The 8,918-nt window shown below is 63.2% G+C and overlaps 2 non-coding genes across 2 annotated transcripts; both read left to right on the top strand.

Annotated features, from left to right (window-relative positions):
* The first annotated feature begins 386 nt into the window (after nucleotides 1-386).
* Nucleotides 387-505, top strand: LOC131868748 (5S ribosomal RNA). Its single transcript, XR_009367189.1, has one exon. It is a non-coding gene; the product is annotated as a 5S ribosomal RNA (ribosomal RNA).
* Nucleotides 506-8,323: 7,818 nt separating this feature from the next.
* Nucleotides 8,324-8,442, top strand: LOC131868782 (5S ribosomal RNA). The gene has a single exon (XR_009367221.1). It is a non-coding gene; the product is annotated as a 5S ribosomal RNA (ribosomal RNA).
* Nucleotides 8,443-8,918: the final 476 nt, after the last annotated feature.

The raw sequence follows: 8,918 nt of genomic DNA, 5'->3' as shown, positions 1-8,918 counted from the left end.
TGCACCAAGTGCGCACCCGGGGCAAACCGAGCGCCTTGGTGCACCGGGGCAAGATCGAGCGTGCACCCGAGGCGCCCCGAACATGCACCAAGGTGCACTCGGCCCACATGTGAGCGCAGGTCGTTGCGCCCGAGGTGGTGTGTGGGCACCGCGTTGCAGACGGGACACTGCACGCACACGACGCCCCCTCCAGGTGCACGCACGTAGGCCGGGCCGGGTGCACACCCGACGCCCTAGCAAGGTGCGCGCACCCGGGCAGGGCTCACACTTGGCGAACGGGGCGCACTTCGCGAGGGAGGGTGTGCACCTCGACGGGGGTGGGTGGCCGGGGTGGATTCGCACGTGGGTCGCGGTTTGCTAAGTACACACTGCGACAAGCTCATAACGGGTGCGATCATACCAGCATTAGTGCACCGGATCCCATCAGAACTCCGCAGTTAAGCGCGCTTGGGCCGGAGTAGTACTGGGATGGGTGACCTCCCGGGAAGTCCCGGTGTTGCACCCTTTTTTAGTTTTTCGCCGGGCGTCGCAATGCTATTTGAATAAACCTTTTGCCCGTTTGCGTTCTCGTCGGGGCCGGGCCGGGCCGGGGTGCGCTGCCCGCACTACCGCGCGCGCGGGGGGCGACACCGAGCGCGCACCCGAGGCACCCCGAGCACACAGGCCACGGTGCAACCCGGGCGTTGTGCGCGCACCCCGGTGCGCCCGAGGTGCTGCGCGCGCACCCAGGTGAAATCGGTGTGCACCTCGGCCAGTGCGCGCTCGGTCGAGTCGCGCACGTTGGCCAAGGTGCACGGTGATGTTTCTTACTCTAAGGTTCCGCACCAGACGCCCGGGACAGGTGAGCGAAGCTGGGCGGGGCCGGGTGCGCGGCCGGGGCAGGTGCACGCAGCTGGAGAGAGCTTTGGAGCACACTTCGGAGCGCACCAATGATGCGCTCCATTCAAAAGTTTCCTGAAAAGGCAAAAAAAGTTGAGATTATAGAATTTCCCACTTGAGAGATTGTAAAAAAAAAAAATTTAAAATGAAGGAAACGCGGGTGCCAAGGTGTGCGCAGCCCAGCCAAGGTGTGCGCACCAAGGCGCCCACCCTGGCGAAGGTGCACGCAAGGTGCGCACCCGAGGCAAACCGGACAATTAACCCAACTTTCGACTTCGCGCGCACCTTGGAGCGCACTTCGAAGCGCTCCTTGGTGCGCACCAATCTTGGGCACCTCGGAGTGCACCATGGCGCCCACCAAGGTGCGCACCCGGGGCAAACCGAGCTCCGACTTCGTGCGCACCTTGGAGCGCACGAAAGGTGCGCACCATGGCGCCCACCAAGGTGCGCAGCCCAGCCAAGGCGTGCGCATCAAGGTGCGCACCCTGGCGAAGGTGCGCACCCGGGGCAAACCGAGCTCCGACTTCGTGCGCACCTTGGAGCGCACAAAAGGTGCGCAACCCAGCCAAGGTGTGCGCACCCCGGTCAAACCGAGCTCCGAATCGTGCGCACCAGAGGTGCACGCCATCGTGCGCACCTTGGAGCACACTTCGGAGCCCTCCTTGGTGCGCGCCGATGTTGCGCACCTCGGAGCGCACCCGGGGAAAACAATGCAATTAACCCGACTTTCGACTTCGTGGGCACCTCGGAGCGCTCTCGGGTTCGCACCTCGGAGCACACCGAGGTGCGCACCTTTGATGCGCTGCCTTCACCAATTTCCAGAAAAGGCAAGAAAACATTGAGAAGGTGTGCGCACCGAGGTGCCCACCCTGGCGAAGGTGCACGCGAGGTGCGCACCCGGGGCAAACCGGGCTCCGACTTCGTGCACGCCGCACCTTGGAGCACACTTCGGAGCGCTCCTTGGTGCGCACCAGGGCGCGCAACCCAGCCGAGGTGCCCACCCCGGCGAAGGTGCACGCGAGGTGCGCACCCGGGGCAAACCGGGCTCCGACTTCGTGCACGCCATGGTGCCCACCGCGGCGAAGGTGCACGCGAGGTGCGCACCCGGGGCAAACCGGGCTCCGACTTCGTGCACGCCGCACCTTGGAGCACACTTCGGAGCGCTCCTTGGTGCGCACCATGGTGCCCACCAGGGCGCGCAACCCCGCCGAAGGTGCACGCGAGGTGCGCACCCGGGGCAAACCGGGCTCCGACTTCGTGCACGCCGCACCTTGGAGCACACTTCGGAGCGCTCCTTGGTGCGCACCATGGTGCCCACCAGGGCGCGCAACCCCGCCGAAGGTGCACGCGAGGTGCGCACCCGGGGCAAACCGGGCTCCGACTTCGTGCACGCCATGGTGCGCACCGCGGCGAAGGTGCGCACCCGGGGCAAACCGGGCTCCGACTTCGTGCACGCCGCACCTTGGAGCACACTTCGGAGCGCTCCTTGGTGCGCACCAGGGCGCGCAACCCAGCCGAGGTGCCCACCCCGGCGAAGGTGCACGCGAGGTGCGTACCCGGGGCAAACCGGGCTCCGACTTCGTGCACGCCGCACCTTGGAGCACACTTCGGAGCGCTCCTTGGTGCGCACCATGGTGCCCACCAGGCCGCGCAACCCAGCCAAGGTGTGCGCACCAAGGTGCACGCGAGGTGCGCACCCGGGGCAAACCGGGGTCCGACTTCGTGCACGCCGCACCTTGGAGCACACATCGGGGCGCTCCCGGGTTCGCACCGGCGTTGCGCACCGTGGTGGGCACCTCGGAGCACACCAAGGTGGGCAGCGAGGTGCGCACCTTTGATGCGATGCCTTCACTAATTTCCATAAAAGGCAAAAAAAAAACGAGATTTTAAAATTTCCGTTTTGAAAGATAGTGAGAAAAAGGGAATGCTGGTGCCATCTTGAGCCCGCCCTGGTGCGCAGCCCAGCCAAGGTGTGCGCACCAAGGTGCCCACCCTGGCGAAGGTGCGCGCCCGGGCAATTAACCCAACTTCCAACTTCGCGCGCGCCAGGGTGGGAGCGCACCCAACAACCGGGCCTGGGAAGAGCCAATGCGAGAAACCCCACCAAACGCTCTGACAAAAAAAGAGGGGGCGCTCCAGTAACCCCGCTTCGGAGCGCACCCTGGGCAAACCCAGCCAAGGTGCCCACCCCGGCCAAGGTGCAGGCGAGGTGCGCACCCGGGGCAAACCGGGCTCCGACAACGTGCACGCCGCACCTTGGAGCACACTTCGTAGCGCTCCCGGGTGCGCACCTCAGAGCACACCAAGGTGGGCAGCGAGGTGCGCACCTTTGATGCGCTGCCTTCACTAATTTCCAGAAAAGGCAAAAAAAAAAGGAGATTTTAAAATTTCCGTTTTGAAAGATAGTGAAAAAAACGGAACGCGCGTGCCATCTTGAGCCCGCCCTGGTGCGCAGCCCAGGTAAGGTGCCCACCCTGGCAAAGGTGCGCACCCGGGCAATTAACCCTACTTCCGACTTCGTGCGCGCCAGGGTGGCAACCGGGCCTCGGAAGAGCCAATGCGAGAAACCCCACCAAACGCTCCGACAAAAAAAGAGGCGGCGCTCCAATAACCCCGCTTCGGAGCGCAGCCGGGGCAAACCCAGCCAAGGTGCCCACCCCGACGAAGGTGCACGCGAGGTGCGCACCCGGGGCAAACCGGGCTCCGACAACGTGCACGCAGCACCTTGGAGCACACTTCGAAGCACTCCCGGGTGCCCACCGGCGTTGCGCACCGTGGTGGGCAGCGAGGTGCGCACCTTTGATGCGCTGCCTTCACTAATTTCCAGAAAAAGGCAAAAAAAAATGAGATTTTAAAATTTCCATTTTGAAAGATAGTGAAAAAAAAGGAACGCGGGTGCCATCTTGAGCCCGCCCTGGTGCGCAGCCCAGGCAAGGCATGCGCACCAAGGTGCCCACCCGAGGTGCACACCCGGGGCAAACCGGGCTCCGACTTCGTGCAGGCCGCACCTTGGAGCACACTTCGGAGCGCTCCTTGGTGCGCACCATGGTGCCCACCAGGGCGCGCAACCCAGCCAAGGTCTGCACACCAAGGTGCCCACCCCGGCGAAGGTGCACGCGAGGTGCGCACCCGGGGCAAACCGGGCTCCGACTTCGTGCACGCCATGGTGCCCACCGCGGCGAAGGTGCACGCGAGGTGCGCACCCGGGGCAAACCGGGCTCCGACTTCGTGCACGCCGCACCTTGGAGCACACTTCGGAGCGCTCCTTGGTGCGCACCATGGTGCCCACCAGGGCGCGCAACCCAGCCAAGGTGTGCGCACCAAGGTGCACGCGAGGTGCGCACCCGGGGCAAACCGGGGTCCGACTTCGTGCACGCCGCACCTTGGAGCACACATCGGAGCGCTCCCAGGTTCGCACCAGCGTTGCGCACCTTTGATGCGCTGCCTTCACTAATTTCCAGAAAAGGCAAAAAAAAACGAGATTTTAAAATTTCCGTTCTGAAAGATAGTGAAAAAAACGGAACGCGGGTGCCATCTTGAGCCCTTCCTGGTGCGCACCCCAGGCAAGTTGTGCGCACCAAGGTGCCCACCCTGGCGGAGGTGCGCGCCCGGGGCAATCCGGGCTCCGACTTCGTGCACTGCATGGTGCCCACCAAGGCGCGCAACCCAGCCAAGGTGCCCACCGCAGCGAAGGTGCACGCGAGGTGCGCACGCGAGGTGCACACCCGGGGCAAACCGGGCTCCGACTTCGTGCACGCCGCACCTTGGAGCACACTTCAGAGCGCTCCTTGGTGCGCACCAGGGCGCGCAACCCAGCCGAGGTGCCCACCCCGGCGAAGGTGCACGCGAGGTGCGCACCCGGGGCAAACCGGGCTCCGACTTCGTGCACGCCATGGTGCCCACCGCGGCGAAGGTGCGCACCCGGGGCAAACCGGGCTCCGACTTCGTGCACGCCGCACCTTGGAGCACACTTCGGAGCGCTCCTTGGTGCGCACCATGGTGCCCACCAGGCCGCGCAACCCAGCCAAGGTGTGCGCACCAAGGTGCACGCGAGGTGCGCACCCGGGGCAAACCGGGGTCCGACTTCGTGCACGCCGCACCTTGGAGCACACATCGGGGCGCTCCCGGGTTCGCACCGGCGTTGCGCACCGTGGTGGGCACCTCGGAGCACACCAAGGTGGGCAGCGAGGTGCGCACCTTTGATGCGATGCCTTCACTAATTTCCATAAAAGGCAAAAAAAAAACGAGATTTTAAAATTTCCGTTTTGAAAGATAGTGAGAAAAAGGGAATGCTGGTGCCATCTTGAGCCCGCCCTGGTGCGCAGCCCAGCCAAGGTTTGCGCACCAAGGTGCCCACCCTGGCGAAGGTGCGCGCCCGGGCAATTAACCCAACTTCCAACTTCGCGCGCGCCAGGGTGGGAGCGCACCCAACAACCGGGCCTGGGAAGAGCCAATGCGAGAAACCCCACCAAACTCTCTGACAAAAAAAGAGGGGGCGCTCCAGTAACCCCGCTTCGGAGCGCACCCTGGGCAAACCCAGCCAAGGTGCCCACCCCGGCCAAGGTGCAGGCGAGGTGCGCACCCGGGGCAAACCGGGCTCCGACAACGTGCACGCCGCACCTTGGAGCACACTTCGTAGCGCTCCCGGGTGCGCACCTCAGAGCACACCAAGGTGGGCAGCGAGGTGCGCACCTTTGATGCGCTGCCTTCACTAATTTCCAGAAAAGGCAAAAAAAAAAGGAGATTTTAAAATTTCCGTTTTGAAAGATAGTGAAAAAAACGGAACGCGCGTGCCATCTTGAGCCCGCCCTGGTGCGCAGCCCAGGTAAGGTGCCACCCTGGCAAAGGTGCGCACCCGGGCAATTAACCCTACTTCCGACTTCGTGCGCGCCAGGGTGGCAACCGGGCCTCGGAAGAGCCAATGCGAGAAACCCCACCAAACGCTCCGACAAAAAAAGAGGCGGCGCTCCAATAACCCCGCTTCGGAGCGCAGCCGGGGCAAACCAAGCCAAGGTGCCCACCCCGACGAAGGTGCACGCGAGGTGCGCACCCGGGGCAAACCGGGCTCCGACAACGTGCACGCAGCACCTTGGAGCACACTTCGAAGCACTCCCGGGTGCCCACCGGCGTTGCGCACCGTGGTGGGCAGCGAGGTGCGCACCTTTGATGCGCTGCCTTCACTAATTTCCAGAAAAAGGCAAAAAAAAATGAGATTTTAAAATTTCCGTTTTGAAAGATAGTGAAAAAAAAGGAACGCGGGTGCCATCTTGAGCCCGCCCTGGTGCGCAGCCCAGGCAAGGCATGCGCACCAAGGTGCCCACCCGAGGTGCACACCCGGGGCAAACCGGGCTCCGACTTCGTGCAGGCCGCACCTTGGAGCACACTTCGGAGCGCTCCTTGGTGCGCACCATGGTGCCCACCAGGGCGCACCCGAGGCAAACCGGGCTCCGACTTCGTGCACGCCGCACCTTGGAGCACACATCGGAGCGCTCCCAGGTTCGCACCAGCGTTGCGCACCTTTGATGCGCTGCCTTCACTAATTTCCAGAAAAGGCAAAAAAAAACGATATTTTAAAATTTCCGTTCTGAAAGATAGTGAAAAAAACGGAACGCGGGTGCCATCTTGAGCCCTTCCTGATGCGCAGCCCAGGCAAGTTGTGCGCACCAAGGTGCCCACCCTGGCGGAGGTGCGCGCCCGGGGCAAACCGGGCTCCGACTTCGTGCACTGCATGGTGCCCACCAAGGCGCGCAACCCAGCCAAGGTGCCCACCGCAGCGAAGGTGCACGCGAGGTGCGCACCCGAGGTGCACACCCGGGGCAAACCGGGCTCCGACTTCGTGCACGCCGCACCTTGGAGCACACTTCAGAGCGCTCCTTGGTACGCACCAGGGCGCGCAACCCAGCCAAGGTGCTCACCCCGGCGAAGGTGCACGCGAGGTGCGCACCCGGGGCAAACCGGGCTCGGACTTCGTGCACGCCGCACCTTGGAGCACACATCGGAGCGCTCCCGGGTTCGCACCAGCATTGCGCACCTTTGATGCGCTGCCTTCACTAATTTCCAGAAAAGGCAAAAAAAAGAAAAAAATGAGATTTTAAAATTTCCGTTTTGAAAGATAATGAAAAAAACGGAACGCGGGTGCCATCTTGAGCCCGCCCTGGTGTGCAGCCCAGGCAAGTTGTGCGCACCAAGGCACCCACCCTGGCCAAGGTGGGTCACGGGGTGGGTCCTAGGGTGGGTAACGGGGTGGGTACTAAGGTGCGTGCCAAGGTGGGTCATAGGGTGGGTGCCAAGGTGGGCACCAGGGTGGGTGTGCACCAACCCTAGCCAGGGTAGGTCACGGGGTGGTTGTCGGGGTGGGCGTCAAGGAGCCAAGGTGGGTGGCAAGTAGCCAAGTTGCGTGCCAAGGTGGGTGTCGGGGTGGGTGCCAAGGATCCAAGGTGGGTGCCAAGGAACCAAGGTGGGTGTCTGGGTGGGTGCCGAGGTGGGAGCCAGGGTGGGTCCCAAGGTGAGTGCAAAGGTGGGTGCCAGGGTCAAGGTGAGTGCCAATGTGGGTTCCAAGGTGCCAGGGTCAGGGTGAGTGCCAATGTGGGTTCAAAGGTGCTAAGTTGGGTGCGAGGTTGGGTGCGAGGGTGGGTGGGTGCCAAGGTGTGCTAGGTGGAAGCCCGGGTGGGTCGGCATCCCATGGGTGTCGAGTTGGGTGCCTGATGGGTGCTTCTTGTCAAGTTTTAGTCGTCGGGACTCATTTCGAGCCTTAGAGGTCGTTTCTTGTCCGGTTGCCCTGTCTTCGACCTGGGAACCCAATTTTGGTCCTCGGGTCCCATTTTTTTTTGTCTCGCATCCCACTTTTGGCCTGTGGCCTTTTCGGGGTCGATTCTCGTTTTGGGCATCAGAGCATGTTTCTTCTCCTAAAACCCAATATTTGTTTATTAAGTCTCGGAACACATTTTTGTTCTCGTGGACCCATCATGGGTCTTGGAACGCATTTGTGGTCCTTGGGTCCCATTTTGCATCCCGAAACTTGTGTTTTGGTGCTTGATCCCTATTTTGGGTGCCCACCTTGCACCAAGTGCGCACCCGGGGCAAACCGAGCGCCTTGGTGCACCGGGGCAAGATCGAGCGTGCACCCGAGGCGCCCCGAACATGCACCAAGGTGCACTCGGCCCACATGTGAGCGCAGGTCGTTGCGCCCGAGGTGGTGTGTGGGCACCGCGTTGCAGACGGGACACTGCACGCACACGACGCCCCCTCCAGGTGCACGCACGTAGGCCGGGCCGGGTGCACACCCGACGCCCTAGCAAGGTGCGCGCACCCGGGCAGGGCTCACACTTGGCGAACGGGGCGCACTTCGCGAGGGAGGGTGTGCACCTCGACGGGGGTGGGTGGCCGGGGTGGATTCGCACGTGGGTCGCGGTTTGCTAAGTACACACTGCGACAAGCTCATAACGGGTGCGATCATACCAGCGTTAGTGCACCGGATCCCATCAGAACTCCGCAGTTAAGCGCGCTTGGGCCGGAGTAGTACTGGGATGGGTGACCTCCCGGGAAGTCCCGGTGTTGCACCCTTTTTTAGTTTTTCGCCGGGCGTCGCAATGCTATTTGAATAAACCTTTTGCCCGTTTGCGTTCTCGTCGGGGCCGGGCCGGGCCGGGGTGCGCTGCCCGCACTACCGCGCGCGCGGGGGCGACACCGAGCGCGCACCCGAGGCGCCCCGAGCACACAGGCCACGGTGCAACCCGGGCGTTGTGCGCGCACCCCGGTGCGCCCGAGGTGCTGCGCGCGCACCCAGGTGAAATCGGTGTGCACCTCGGCCAGTGCGCGCTCGGTCGAGTCGCGCACGTTGGCCAAGGTGCACGGTGATGTTTCTTACTCTAAGGTTCCGCACCAGACGCCCGGGACAGGTGAGCGAAGCTGGGCGGGGCCGGGTGCGCGGCCGGGGCAGGTGCACGCAGCTGGAGAGAGCTTTGGAGCACACTTCGGAGCGCACCAATGATGCGCTCCATTCAAAAGTTTCCTGAAAAGGCAAAAAAAGTTGAGATTAT

This window comes from Cryptomeria japonica, unplaced genomic scaffold (genome assembly GCF_030272615.1).
Source record: "Cryptomeria japonica unplaced genomic scaffold, Sugi_1.0 HiC_scaffold_218, whole genome shotgun sequence".
Taxonomy (NCBI): Eukaryota; Viridiplantae; Streptophyta; class Pinopsida; order Cupressales; family Cupressaceae; genus Cryptomeria; species Cryptomeria japonica.
Note: the sequence above shows the minus strand (reverse complement) of the source record. Positions and strands in the feature narration are given on the sequence as shown.